This window comes from Homarus americanus, unplaced genomic scaffold, assembly GCF_018991925.1.
Source record: "Homarus americanus isolate GMGI-L3 unplaced genomic scaffold, GMGI_Hamer_2.0 scaffold53233, whole genome shotgun sequence".
In the NCBI taxonomy this organism is placed as follows: domain Eukaryota; kingdom Metazoa; phylum Arthropoda; class Malacostraca; order Decapoda; family Nephropidae; genus Homarus; species Homarus americanus.
Genome location: NW_024751660.1, coordinates 4,577,230 through 4,594,710, shown reverse-complemented (window position 1 = coordinate 4,594,710; position 17,481 = coordinate 4,577,230).

Sequence of the window (17,481 nt, the reverse complement as noted above, 5' to 3'; positions counted from 1 at the left end):
CAGTTACTTTAGACAGTTTCTTTAGACAGTTAATTTAGACAGTTCCTTCAGACAGGTTCTTAGGACACTAAGTATTTAAACAACATATGACAGATGGATCTCAAAGCTCCCTGGACTATCCCTTTGACCCACCCTCGTGACCTTTGACCTGTTTAATCACTTGGGTCAAAGCCGTTATCACAGGTGAGCGCAGGAAACGGCTCACCTGAGGACTAATAAAGCCCTTATTTCACCCGATGCTTCACCTTAACGCTGCGCTCAGTCTCAGGTACTCGCTCATGTGACCATTTACACCTGGGTGAACTGGGAGCGCCCGGGCATCGAACCATCGACCCATGGGACAATAAATGAGTTGCATCCACTCGACAGCCGTGCTCCTTATACCTGCCGTACACAGGTATGTACGGCAGGTGTGTAAGGTGGACAGTACAGGTGTGTACGGACAGGTAATACAAGTATGGTAAATATAAGGTTACAGGTGTAGGTAGTTATTACAGGTGTTTATGACAGGTATAATACTACAGGTGTGAATGACAGGTATAATACAGGTATAATTACATCTTAACAACTCTCTCCAGGTGATGCAGAGTGACTCGTACTGTTGGCTGGTGTAGTGTTCAATTCGACTAATTCCGTCTTTGTTGTTCACGTTTAACGAGGTAGTAACACACTCCTCGACCCTCAGTGCCCGACGGAGGCTTTTCACACGTCTGGGCTGGGCGGTGTTGTGGCTTCACCCCTGTTTTTCCTCTCACTCTAAAACACGACGATGCAACAGTGAGGTTTAGTCCACTACAAGACGATATATTGCTACGATAATTACTACAGTGCATGATGGTAGATTACAATACAACTCTTCACAAATCATTACGGAATATTGTAATTTAAGTTATAATGTAAAGTAATGAAATTTGATATGATAAATACAACATATTATTGAAAATATTTATTATAATATATGATACAAGAGTAAATGTAATATAATTTAGTTATATAAAATACACAAGTACCCCTCACCCCCAGCACCCCCCTGGGTAAGCTATGAATATACGGGAGATTATAAAAACTTCGAACAATAACAAAGTTTATAACAGGTTTATTAGGAATGATTTAATTACCTTCCCATAATACAATAGACAGGTGTTTATCATGTATACCTGTGTCAAGTTACCTTATAGTCCGTTCAACACAACCTACCACCACCACTACACCTACCACTACTACCTACCACCACCACCACTACCCACCACTCACCACCTACCACCACTACCCACCACCACCACCACCACCACCACCACCACCACCACCACTACCTACCACCACCACCCTCACCACCTACCACCCTCACCACCTACCACCCTCACCCACCTACCCACCCCTCACCACCTACCACCCCCCACCTACCACCCCCCACCCACCACCCTCACCACCTACCACCCTCACCCACCTCACCACCCTCACCACCTACCACCCTCACCACCAACCACCTCACCCTCACCACCACCACCCCTCACCACCTACCACCCTCACACCTACCACCCCACCACCCCCACCCTCACCACCTCCCCACCCTCACCACCCACCACCCCACCACCCACCACCCTCACCCACCCACCACCCCCACCACCTACCACCCTCACCCACCTACCACCCCACCACCCACCACCCCCCACCACCCACCACCCTCACCCACCCACCACCCCACCACCCACCACCCCCACCACCTACCACCCTCACCACCTCCCACCCTCACCCCACCCACCACCCTCACCACCTACCACCCTCACCACCCACCACCCTCACACCTACCACCCTCACCACCCACCACCCCCACCACCCACCACCCTCACCACCTACCACCCTCATCACCTACCACCCCCACCCACCCACCACCCCTCACCCACTCCACCACCCCACCACCTACCACCCCACCACACCCACCACCCCTCACCACCCACCACACCCCTCACATCCACCACCCTCACCACCTACCACCCTCACCACCTACCACCCTCACCACCTACCACCCCACCCACCTCCCACCCCTCACCACCCCACCACCCTCACCACCCACCACCCCTCACCACCCACCACCCCTCACCACCTACCACCCCTCACCACCCACCACCCTCACCACCTACCACCCCTCACCACCTACCACCCTCACCACCTACCACCCTCACCACCACCTACCACCTCACCCACCTACCACCTCACCACCTACCACCCCTCATCACCTACCACCTCACCACCTACCACCCTCACCACCTACCACCCTCACCACCTACCACCCTCACCACCTACCACCCTCACCACCTACCACCCTCACCACCTACCACCCTCACCACCTACCACCCCTTGTCACCCCACAGGGATCAGCAGTGTTGGGGGTGACCACACACTGCTGTATTGTTACCTCTTGTGGGGGTGATGAGGGGATGAAGGTGGGGTGGGGGTGGGGTGGGTGGGAGGGTGAGGTTAAGAGGTGCGAGGAGGAGGAGGAAGATGAGAAGGAGAGGGAGGGAGGAGGAGGAGAAGGGTTAAAGCGACCCACCACCTCTCCCCACCACCTCCTCCCACCACCCCTTCTTCACCCGACCTCCTTCCCTCCACCCCTTAACTCTCCCTCTCTCCTAGACAGTCCCCTGAGGTCCACCTGTCTATAATTACCTTCATTATTACCCAGGTGCGCTGTCTCACCTGTCTCCCACTCCCCCCTCACCCCCACCACACTCCCTCCACACCTCACTAGTCACCTGCAACAAAATCTGAACTCACTAAGATGTATCAACTTATTATTATTGGGAGATTAGTGGCAGCATACATACATACATACATACATACATACATACATACATACATACATACATATAATACGATACTAAAGAATATAAGAGAAATATTCCTTATCCAACAGACTACCTTCCCTGCTGACCTCCTCCTTTCCCCCAGATCCCCATATTAAAAATAAGATATGAGATATTCTCTTCTACCCCCTCTCAGGTGTGTACAGGTAACGGGGGTGAAGAAACGTATTAAACACAGGAGCGGAAATCTATAGTGTGTCGGTAGAGTGACGGGTGGCGTATGCCTTAAGCCGTTGTACTCAAGAGGTTAAGCCGTTGTACTCAAAGGGGTTAAGTCATCATACTCAAGGTGTTATATACTCAAAGAGGTTGAGCCGTACTCCAGGTTTAAGGACTCAAGGTGTTAATGAATCAGGGATGGAAACAGAATCAGTGAAGAACACATACTGGGTAATGGCCTTAACGATAAGAGTATATAGTTATCATAGGTTAGGTTATTAGGCTGACCACCTCCTACCTGTTAAAAGGTCATAATGTCTCTAACACCTCACCTGAGACCATCTTACCTTACCTACCTCCTTCCTTTCTCCGTTCCCTCCCTCACTTCCTCTCTATACCTATTTCCCTCCCATAACTCGTTTTTCCTCCTCCTTATCTTCCTTCTCTCTCTTTACTTCCTTACTTTCCTTCCTTCTCTAAATACCTCCATCCTTACCTCCTTCTCTCCCTCCTCCCCTACCTCCTGTTATCTCCCACGTCCCCTCGCTACCACCTTATCGCTATCTCTGCTATCCACATCCCCCTACCTCACCTCCCCCTTCACCCTCACACCCCCTTCACCTCACCCCCTTCCACCCTCACACCCCCTTCACACTCACCCCCTTCACCCCACCCCTCCTTCCCTCACACCCTTCACACTCACCCCCCTTCACCCTCACCCCACCCCTCACCCCCTTCACCCCCACCCCCTTCACCCTCACCCCCTTCACCCTCACACCCCTTCACCCCTCACACCCCTTCACCCTCACCCCCTTCCCCCTCACCCTCCTTCACCCTCACCCCTTTCACCTCACCCCTCCTTCACCCTCACACCCCCCTTCACCCCTCACCCCCTTCACCTCACCCCTCCTTCACCTCACACCCCTTCACCCTCACACCCCCTTCACCCTCACCCCCTTCACCCTCACCCCCTTCCACCACACCTCCCTTCACCCTCACCCCTTCACCCCTCACCCCCTTCACCCTCACCCCTCACCCTCCACCCCCTCACCCCACACCCCCTTCACCCTCACCCCTTCACCTCACACCCCTTCACCCCCACCCTCCCTTCACCCCCTCCACCTCACCCCCTTCACCTCACCCCCCCATTCACCCACACCCCTTCACCTCACCCCTTCACCCTCACCCCCTTCACCCTCACCCCCACCTCACCCCCTTCACCCTCACACCCCCTTCACCTCACCCCCTTCACCCTCACCCCCTTCACCCTCACACACCCCTCATCCTCATCCTTCAACACTCGAGTGAAAACCAGTCAACAAACACAGAAGGGAAACTTATTAACTCCACCTTACTTACCTTCAAAAATTTAATAAAACACAGAAAAAATCGTAAATCAAGGGTAATATTCACTTAAAACCAAAAGAGAAAATAGTAAGACTTGTTCGTAAGATGGTGAGCGACAATAACAATCAGTGACGTCACAGGTGCCTCACACTGACGTCACAGGTACCTCACACTGACGTCACAGGTACATCACACTGACGTCACAGGTAACTCAGTTGACAGTCGTACGTGACTAATGAGACGTAAGCAAATTCTTTCTGGTGTAATACCTGTTAGGTGAGATGCTCACCTGGTTAGTGTTATTGATTAGATAATTCACCTGTTGCCGAGAAAGAATTTGGTCACATAAAGATTAGTCACCCCCTTAGCTTATTATTTAACCTTAGGATAAAAGAAAATCACCTTAATGATGATACCTGGGTGACGTTACATTGTGTAAGTTAGGTTAGTATACAGGTGGAATAAGCCGGGGTGTCTAATCTTCAGGTAATATAAAGATTAGCCTAATTTACCTGATTTTGATTTTTCAGGTAAAGGAAAACAAATAATATTGATAAACGTCTGAAGTGTATTACCTGTGAGTGATGACGTCACCAACAAAACAACTACCTGAGAGTGATGACGTCAATCAACATACAACTACCTGAGAGTGATGACGTCACTCAACACACTATCTTAACAACGTCATCAGGAAAAACTTGTTGATGAATTTGACGCAAGTAGACAGGTAAAAACAGGTAATAGTCAACCCATTGTTTACCATGATGAGACGTATCAAGTGAAACATGTATATGGAGCAAGTAACAAGATCACTAGATTACAAGATGTTGTAACCGCTAGATTAAGGTTAGGATATAAGTACCTCTGGCAGTATATCCCTCAAGCAGATGTGAACAAGACTAAATGTAAAGTGTGTGGCCAGACATATGGCCACACACTCCCTATGTACAAAACTAAACAAACAATGTCAGGCAGCGTTGGCGTGAAGTGAAGAAAGTTTAGTACTCACGCAGGTAAACAATTAAGTTAATTTACGTGATACCTGGTAAAGGACACAGGTAAGATCCAGGATGATGACGGTTGATTGGCAGAGGTTGGTGGCAGGGTGGCAGGGGTCGCGGGTGGCAGGGATTGCGGGTGGCAGAGTGTGAGACGACTGCAAGACGGTGGAACCATGAGTGTGTGTGTGTGTGGTCGGTCCAGCGTTCAGTGGCAGACTCATTATCCTGTTACTACCTGTCCCACCACCACCCACCTTCCTCCTCTCCCAAACTGTCATTCACTTCATTACACTCACACTGTCACGTCTACTCCCGGTTATCAGGCACTTCACCCTCTTTATCTCACACCATTCAAACTGTTATCAATTTATCCTCTCTAATATCTATCTTTTTCATCACCACCCCCCCCCTCCCTCTAACAGTCACGACCTGCCACGAACACAGACAGACAGACAGATAGACAGAGACAGACAGACAGATACTAAAATATGCGACTAACTTTATTTCTTTCAGTGACTTAACCAGTTTTCTCTTGATGTTCCCCGTCCTTCGTGTGCTGGGGTCGTGGTGTCTCTCAGTGTCTCGTGTGTGGGGTCGTGGTGTCTCAGTGTCTCGTGTGCTGGGGTCGTCATCTTGGGCACACGACTTGGGACATCACTGTAAACACGAACTTAAAGAATGGTGAGAAAAAATTGACCTTGTGTGAGTGTGTGTGTGTGTGTGTGTGTGTGTGTGTGTGTGTGTGTGTGTGTGTGTGTGTGTGTGTGTGTGTGTGTGTGTGTGTGTGTGTGTGTATCTCTATATGTGTCTACATCTGTGTCTTATAGTCTGTCTGTACGTACGCTCCTCAGTAGACCCACCCCAGCACCCAAACACACAACTACTTTAATATAATATCCAAGACTTAACCCTAACTAGGGATAGAGACCCCACATCCTACTTATTTCACCCAGCTGGATAATGGTAAGTTATCTCACTATCTCTCTCTTATTGTGCCAGACGAGTTTCCAATCACCGTAATTAGTCGCTGAGGGAGACACCTGTATCATGACATTTACCTGTTACCTGTGAGGAAAAAAACAACAATTTAGTTCATAAGTGTTTGTTAAGTTGAGGAGATTATGTGAGGAAGGTGAGGTGCAGTGTGTTGATAATGTTCACTATTTGTTCAGTTAATGATGAAAGGTGTGGGTGTTCAGTATCTGTTCAGTTAAAACAGTAATGGAAAGTGGTATTCAGTATTTTGTTCAGTTAAAGATTAAAGCATTGTCTAGTTAATTGTACACCCTATACTATTTTGTCAACACCGCAATTGTCAAATATAAGATTATTTACACACACACACACACACACACACACACACACACACACACACACACACACCATTTACTCCACCAACCACGTTCTCATTATTTACTGGAGACTAAGGTGGGCGGTGGGTGGGCGGTGGGTGGGCGGTGGGTGAGCAGGTAGAGGATGGTGTGGGTGGGTGGGGAGGATAATGGTAAAGGGTATCACAGGTGGGGAAGGAGGGAGTGAAGGAAGAGGATAGAGTTGAAGGGTGTGGAGGAAGGAAGGAGGGAGGGAGGGGTGTGGGAAGGAGGGGAGAGAGAGGGTGTGGAAGGAGGGTGTGGAGGGAGGGTGCAGGAGTCAGTTGATGGAGGAGAGTCAGCAGAGCGTGGCCTCACAGACCCCCAGCAGCGTTCTTGTCTGACCAGCATGGCCAACTGCCTCAAAAACCCGAAGGCGGTAGACGGATTCCAAGCAGAGAGATGGGGGGGGGTGGGGGATGGGGAAGAGGAAGAGAGAGAGAGAGAAGGGGAGGAGGAGGAGGGGGTGAAGGAAGAAAGGTCCTATACTCACCATCGTCTTCATCATAGCTAAAGAAAAACGTCCCAAAATCACCGGGAACTAATGGCCACAAAAGGCTTAAATGCCACCACAATGATCCTCCTACACTCGGAAGTTTTCGATCATAATCTACTCCAACATCGTTCAAAAACTCGGTGAAGAATTTCGGTCGGCAGGTTTAGTTAGCTACCTGAAGAACGCCCTAGCCGACCCCTCTATCCAGAACACACAGGTAGCATCTATCCTCACCTGTAATTTACATCTCTATCCTAATTGACTTCACCTATTGATGTATTCCCCCTCTCACTTTACTCACTTCCATACACCTATCCTTTCCTCTCCTTTGGGATGAAGAAGGAAGTGGAGAGGGAGGATGAAGATTGGGGGCTGAGGAGGAGGTGGGGGAGGGAGAGGGGGGGAATTTGGGGCATGGTTGGCTAAGAGGTAGGGAGAGGAGGGAGGGAGAGGGATGGGCACACGGTCGCGCTACAGGTCACATCACATCACGTATACCTTGATAGCTACTCTCTCCTCCTCCCCACCATTACCCCCCCTCACCCCCCACTACCCCCGAGGGACCGACGATTTCAAAAACATCAAGAATCTGTCTATCTTTTACCTAAGACTTACTCAGACTTGTACTCAGGGCTACACAATGTTGTACTCAGGGCAACAGAAACTGGTACTCAGGGCTACACAATGTTGTACTCAGGGCAACAGAAACTGGTACTCAGGACTACACAAGCTTGTACTCGGGGCAACACAATCTTGTACTTAAGACTACTCAGGCTTGTACTCAGGACTACACAAATATGTATTCAGGCTACATAAATAGTACTCAATACACAAAATAATATTGAGTCCACAAGACTGTACTCTCCATTCTCTCGACATTATTAGTACACAATCTTGGCTGACGTTGAGTACTAATTCCTTATTACTGAGGCCAGACGAGCCTTGGAAATATTAGTCTTAATTACAACTTTACCTGTCGGCCTGTACCTCTCTATACACCTGTGAGTCGTAGGTTAGGTTAGGTTATCTTTCTATCTTACCTTCTCATTATTATCTTCACCTGACGGTACTATCAATCATTATGTCAAGTCTCTAGGAGAAAAGACGACATTTTACTCTCGGTTTGTTTACATACAGTTTCGTGTTGTTTGAAGCAGCACGAAGACAAAAATATCAAAAAAATATTTGGCACATTATCTTATTAACAGTTCGTCTCTTATAAACGAATTTCCTAAATAAACAGAAGCTTGTCCTTATTAAACGAAACCTTTATCCACAACTGGAGTCCTGTCCCATTTAAACGACGTCTTCACCTAGTCTTTATCTGTCCCATTTAAACGATATAATTCTAGACAGTACTTACCCGTCCCATTTAAACGACATGCTCACCCAATCCTTTACCCGTCCCATTTAAACGATATCTCCACCTAGTCTTTACACCCCCATCTGAAGATCTGTCCCATTTAAACAACACCTCTATTCACCCTCACCTGTCCCATTTAAACGACACCAATACCCCGGGTCGTATAAAGCGAGTGGACGGCAGACATTCCGAGGTGTTATCAGTGGTGTGGTAGGCAATGAGAGTGAGGAGACAGATAAGCCGTATCAGCAGTGACAGGGTTGATGCCACACCTATACTGATAACACAGTGAGAATATTGGCGCAATTAAAATCCTCCAACGTCGCGTCCTTCCGTGGGGGGTCCTGCTGGGTCCTGCTGGGTCCTGCTGGGTCCTTTGGTGTTTACATGGCGGGCGGCAGAGATTGTGACAACTGAGGAGGTGTGTCTATATTACGTCTCTGTCTGTCTGTCTGTCTGTCTGTCTGTCTGTCTATCTGTCTGTCTGTCTGTCTGTCAATTACAATTTTATATCCAAATAAAAAGTTAATTACTATTTACTCAAATATTGAGTTAATTAACCAGTATTTTTTCCCTTAACAAATAATAAAAGACTTAGACTAATAAAATACCGATTTATTCCATTTTCAACAGCATCTTGTACCTTCGGATCTACCCAATGTTAATCCAGTCGTCTCCTTCAGTATCTTCATTCCCACCCCCATGTAATTCAACCACTGCAGGGGGAGGGGAGGGGTGAAGGGGAAGGAGGGAGGGAAGAGGGAGGGAAGAGGAGGGGAGGGAAGAGGAGGGAAGAGGGGAGGGAAGAGGAGGAAGAGGAAGGAGGAGGATAAAACTATGTCCGGTCTTTGTTCTAATGTCACTTATTGTGTGTTTGTTTTTCATGTGTTTGTTTTGTTTGTTATAATCTTGTCTACCTGGTATTTTAATTGCATATCACGTTGTTGAGTATGACTTACCTGTTGTTACTTCTCAGGTGTGGCTTGAATTAGTTAGTGCATGTGGAGATGCAGGTGTGTGTGGGGGTGTTGTGTGTGTGTGGGGTGTGTGTGTGTGTGTGTGTGTGTGTGTGTGTGTGTTGCAGTATTCAAAGACCACACCCCAAGACCCTTTCCCCAAGACACCCTCCCAAAGACCCTCTCCCTAAGACCCTCCCCTAAGACCCTCTCCCTCCCCAAGACCCTCCCCCTAGACCCTCCCCCTAAGACCCTCCTCAAGACATTACCCAAAGACCACACCTGCACAAGCCATCACTACCAGCTGACGTTCATCCCCACCCGACAATGAGAGCTTAACCACACTACGCCTGACGAACGATTGCCTGCAGTGGCGTTGTTTTATTAGTACAATCATCTCTCACCTGTTCTCTAGACACCGGCCTCTCATTCTTAGAGGCTCGTAAGTCAGATCTCTTATGACGTGAGAACTGATGACACGAGTTGTCTGAAGGTGACGATATTAAGGTGATTCTCAAAGGTCCTTCATTGATCGTATTTTGATTACCTAACCTAACCTAACCTAACCTAACCTAACGTAACCTAACCTAACCCAACCTAACCTAACCTAACTTAACTTAACTAACCCAACCTAACCTAACCTAACCTAACCTAACCTAACCTAACCTAACCTAACCTAACCCTCGCAGGTGTTGATAAGGTATATAATCATCAGGTAAAATAAGCTAGGGTGTCTAATCTTCAGGTGTTCCGTTAAGTCTTCCCGGCGTCTAGACAAATGAGAACTTAACTACGTGGTTTACTTAACTTACGATATTATAAAAGTCTTAGAAATCTCTTAAGTTAATATTTCCTTTACATGACTCTACGTGTGAAGGAATAAGTCTGACTTATTTAATTTTAACAACAAAGATGGATTCTCAAAGGTTCTTATGTCAATATTTTTTCTACTTAGCGGACACACACACACACACACACACACCACACACACACACACACACACACACACACACACACACACAGTGTATTCACTCCAGTAAATACTTTCTTGCACTGTCACTATGTTGAAATGAACTGTAGTTTGAGCTGATCACCATCTAGTTATTATATATCTTATTTGTGTCACTTATGTCATTGTATATTATTTGTAATTCGTACCATTCCCAATATGTAACTGTATATTTTCAGCCTTCTGGCTGCCAAGCCTTTCAATAAACCACTGTTAATTATTATTATTATTACAGCGGTGGTTGATTTGAGAGCGTCTACAGAGGTGGTGGGAAGAATGAGTGTGTGAGTCACCAGGTAGGTCATGTTGAGTAAGACTATGCTAATTAGATCACACACCTGAAGGCTGACCTGGACGATCACAATAATGATTTGTACCTGGAAACTCATGTGTGTGTGTGTGTGTGTGTGTGTGTGTGTGTGTGTGTGTGTGTGTGTTTTGCTTTTTTTATTTGTTTGTTGTTTATTTGTTTGGTGTATTTTGTTTATTTTTTAATTTTTAATATTTGTTTTTATCATTTTTTTCATTATTTGTTTAGATTTTCTTTTTGTTTTAGTTTTTTCTGTATTTTGGGATTTTTTTTAGATATTTTTGTACATTTTGTATTTACTTGTAAAATTTTGATATATACATGACCTCAAACCGTGTATACATGACCTCAAGCCGTGTATACATGACCTTAAACCGTGTATACATGACCTTAAACCGTGTATACATGACCTCAAACCGTGTATACATGACCTTAAACCGTGTATACATGACCTCAAACCGTGTATACATGACCTTAAACCGTGTATACATGACCTCAAACCGTGTATACATAACCAGAGACCTTATATACCTAACCTCAAACCTACATATACACTGTATCACTCGAAAAGAAACAGGTATACATACTACAAGACACACACCCCCAGACCACCAGCACCCACACACACCCCCAGACCACCAGCACCCACACACACACCCCCAGACCACCAGCACCCACACACACACCCCCAGACCACCAGCACCCACACACACACCCCAGACCACCAGCACCCACACACACACACACACCCCCACCACCAGCACCCACACACACACACCCCCAGACCACCAGCACCCACACACACACACCCCCAGACCACCAGCACCCACACACACACACACACCCCCCAGACCACCAGCACCCACACACACACACACACCCCAGACCACCAGCACCCACACACACACACCCCCAGACCACCAGCACCCACACACACACCCCCAGACCACCAGCACCCACACACCCCAGACCACCAGCACCACACACACACACACCCCCAGACCACCAGCACACACACACACACCCCCAGACCACCAGCACCCCACACACACACACCCCCAGACCAGCACCCACACACACACACACACCCAGACCACCAGCACCCACACACACACACCCCCAGACCACCAGCACCCACACACACCCCCAGACCACGCACCCACACACACACCCCAGACCACCAGCACCCACACACACACCCCCAGACCACCAGCACCCACACACACACACCCCAGACCACCAGCACCCACACACACACACCCAGACCACCAGCACCCACACACAACCCCAGACCACCAGCACCCACACACACACCCCAGACCACCAGCACCCACACACACACACCCCCAGACCACCAGCACCCACACACACACCCCAGACCACCAGCACCCACACACACCCCAGACCACCAGCACCCACACACACACACACACCCCAGACCACCAGCACCCACACACACACCCCAGACCACCAGCACCCACACACACACCCCCAGACCACCAGCACCCACACACACCCCCAGACCACCAGCACCCACACACACACCCAGACCACCAGCACCCACACACACACCCCCCAGACCACCAGCACCCACACACACACCCCAGACCACCACACCCACACACACACCCCCAGACCACCAGCACCCACACACACACCCAGACCACCAGCACCCACACACACCCCCAGACCACCAGCACCCACACACACACCCCCAGACCACCAGCACCCACACACACACCCCAGACCACCAGCACCCACACACACACACCCAGACCACCAGCACCACACACACACCCCCAGACCCCAGCACCCACACACACACACACCCAGACCACCAGCACCCACACACACACCCCAGACCACCAGCACCCACACACACACCCCAGACCACCAGCACCCACACACACCCCCAGACCACCAGCACCCACACACACACCCCAGACCACCAGCACCCACACACACACCCAGACCACCAGCACCCACACACACCCCCAGACCACCAGCACCCACACACACACCCAGACCACCAGCACCCACACACCCCCAGACCACCAGCCCCACACACCCAACCAGCACCCCACACACCCCAGACCACCAGCACCCACACACACCCAGACCACCAGCACCCACACACACCCCCCAGACCACCAGCACCCACACACCCCAGACCACCAGCACCCACACACACACCCCCAGACCACCAGCAGCACCCACACACCCAGACCACCACACCCACACACACCCCAGACCAGCACCCACACACCCCAGACCACCAGCACCCACACACACACCCCAGACCACCAGCACCCACACACACACCCCAGACCACCAGCACCCACACACACACCCCCAGACCACCAGCACCCACACACACACCCCCAGACCACCAGCACCCACACACACACCCCCAGACCACCAGCACCCACACACACCCCCCAGACCACCAGCACCCACACACACCCCAGACCACCAGCACCCACACACACACCCCCAGACCACCAGCACCCACACACACACCCCCAGACCACCAGCACCACACACACACCCCCAGACCACCAGCACCCACACACACACCCCCAGACCACCAGCACCCACACACACCCCCAGACCACCAACCCACACACACACCCCCCAGACCACCAGCACCCACACACACACCCCCAGACCACCAGCACCCACACACACACCCCCAGACCACCAGCACCCACACACACACCCCCAGACCACCAGCACCCACACACACACCCCCAGACCACCAGCACCACACACACACACCCCCAGACCACCAGCACCCACACACACACCCCAGACCACCAGCACCCACACACACACCCCCAGACCACCAGCACCCACACACACACCCCCAGACCACCAGCACCACACACACACACCCCAGACCACCAGCACCCACACACACACACCCCCAGACCACCAGCACCCACACACACACACCCCAGACCACCAGCACCCACACACACACCCCCAGACCACCAGCACCCACACACACACCCCCAGACCACCAGCACCCACACACACACCCCAGACCACCAGCACCCACACACACCCCCCAGACCACCAGCACCCACACACACCCCCAGACCACCAGCACCCACACACACCCCAGACCAGCACCCACACACCCCAGACCACCAGCACCCACCCCCCAGACCACCAGCACCACACACACACCCCAGACCACCAGCACCCACACACACCCAGACCACCAGCACCCCACACCCCCAGACCCCCACCCCCAGACCACAGCACCCACACACACCCCAGACCACCAGCACACACCCCCAGACCCACACACACACACCCCCAGACCACCAGCACCCACACACACACACCCCAGACCACCAGCACCCCACACACACCCCCAGACCGCGCCACACACACACCCAGACCACCAGCACCCACACACACCCCAGACCACCAGCACCCACACACCCCCCCAGACCGCCCACCCACACCCCAGACCACCAGCACCCACACACACACCCCCAGACCACCAGCACCCACACACACCCCAGACCACCAGCACCCACACACACACCCCCAGACCACCAGCACCCACACACACCCCAGACCACCAGCACCCACACCCAGACCACCACACACACCCCCAGAACCCACACACACACACACCCCCAGACCACCAACACCCCAGACCACCAGCACCCACACACACCCCAGACCACCAGCACCCCACCCCCAGACGCACCCACACACCCCAGACCACCAGCACCCACACCCAGACCACCAGCACCCACACACACACCCCCAGACACAGCACCCACACACACCCCAGACCACCAGCACCCACACACACACACCCCCAGACCCAGCACCCACACACACCCAGACCACCAGCACCCACACACAGACACCAGCACCCACACACCCCCAGACCACCAGCACCCCACACACACCCCAGACCACCAGCACCCCAGACCACCAGCACCCACACACCCCCAGACCACCAGCACCCACACACACCCCCAGACCACCAGCACCCACACACACCCCCAGACCACAGCACCCACACACCCCCAGCACCCACACACACCCACCCACCCCAGACCACCAGCACCCCACACCCCCAGACCACCAGCACACACACACCCAGACCACAGCACCCACCACACCCCAGACCGCCCACACACCCCCAGACCCCCACACACACACCCCAGACCACCAGCACCCACACACCCCCAGACCACCAGCACCCCCCAGACCACCAGCACACACACCCCCAGACCACCAGCACCCACACACCCCCAGACCACCACACCCCAACCACACACCCCCAGACCACCAGCACCCACCACCCCAGACCACCAGCACCCCAGACCACCAGACCACCAGCACCCACACACACACCCCAGCACCCACCCACACCCCAGACACCAGCACCCCACCCCCAGACCACCAGCACCCCACACACACCCCCAGACCACCAGCACCCACACACCACCAGCACCCACCCCCAGACCACCAGCACACCCACACACACACCCCAGACCACCAGCACCCACACACACACCCCCAGACCACCAGCACCCCACACACACCCAGCACCCACACACACACCCCAGCACCACCCACACACCCCCAGACCACCAGCACCCCACACACCCCAGACCACCAGCACCCCACACACACACCCCCAGACCACAGCACCCACACACACACCCCCAGACCACCAGCACCACCCCACACACCCCAGACCACCCACCCAGACCACCAGCACCCACACACACCCCCAGACCACCAGCACCCACACACACACCCCCCAGACCACCAGCACCCACCCACACCCCAGACCACCAGCACCCCAACCACGCACCCACCCCAGACCACCAGCACCACACACACCCCAGACCACCAGCACACACACCCCCAGACCACCGCACCCACACACCCCCCAGACCAGCACCCACCACACACACCCAGACCACCAGCACCCACACACACCCCCAGACCACCAGCACCCCACACACACACCCCAGACCACCAGCACCCACACCCCCCAGACCACAGCACCCACACACCCCAGACCACCAGCACCCACACACACACCCCCAGACCACCAGCACCCACACACACCCCCAGACCACCAGCACCCACACACACACACACCCCAGACCACCGCACCCACACACACACACCCCCAGACCACCAGCACCCACCCACACACCCCCAGACCACCAGCACCCACACACACCCCCAGACCACCAGACCCACACACACACCCCCAGACCACCAGCACCCACACCCCACACACACCCCCCAGCACCCACACACACACACACACCCCCAGCACCCACACACACCCCCTTTGTTAGCTCGGGCTTGTTTGGTCGCCTGTATAATAATAGTTTCACTCTACCAACACGTCACCTGATTGTTTTCCAGATATTAATTAAGGTAGGATGACACGGCAGGCTTTAACCCCCTTCTCCTCTTTCCTCCCTTCACCTCACCTCTCCCCAAAGATGCTTACCCCCCCCCACGTCACATGTCTCAGTCTATGGCTGATTTTAACTTTTTAGGTTTAGCGTTAAATGTCTCTATTAGGGTTAACACGAGGGAAGTGTGTGTGTGTGTGTGTGTGTGTGTGTGTGTGTGTGTGTGTGTGGAGGAAAGAAGTAGACAGAGACAAAAACAGACACAGGAACAGACATATAGACAGACAGAGATAGAGACAAATTCAATCCACCCACAACACAAACACCTCCCTCCTCACCTCCTCTCCTCACCCCTACCTCCCTCACCCTCCCTCCTCACCTCAACCCTCCACCTACCTGTAATATAATCACTAATCACCTAAACACCATAACTACCCTCAAAACAGACATTACCAACACCAAATTGGCACTTATCTATGCCACTATGTCCTGGGGGTAACTTCCTAGGCCACAATTACTTGACACTAATGCCACACAAGGAGCTTTAAAACGTAAACAGATAGACGGGTAACCTGTTGATTGGATTATTTTATAGGGCGGGGGATAATAACAATAATAATAATGGCTATTTTCACGGTATTGCAATGTGGATATAAGGTAGTTGTTGTTGTTGTTGTTGTTGGTGTTATTGTTGCTGTTTTTTTTTTTACCCAGTTATTTCCTCCAGTCATTTTCTAATCAAAACAGTTATTATCTACAGTAATTTCTCCAACCAGTTATATTCTACAGTCAGACAGTTATTTATTCAGTTATTTTTTTACTCAGTCATTCTTCCTCCAGTCATATCTCCAGTCATTCTTCCTCAGTTATTCCAGTCATTCTTCCTCCAGTCATATCTCCAATCATTTCCACAGTCATACTTCAGTCATTCTTCCTCCAGTATATCTCCAGTCTTCCACCAGTCATATCTCCAGTCATTCTTCCCACCAGCTATTCCAGTCATTCTTCCTCCAGTCATATCTCCAGTCATTCTTCCACCAGTACTTCCAGTCATTCTTCCTCCAGTCATATATTCCAGTCATTCTTCCTCCAGTCATATCTCCAGTCATTCTTCTCCAGTCAATCTCCATATTCTTCCTCCAGTCATATCTCAGTCATTCTTCCACCAGTCATATTCCAGTCATTCTTC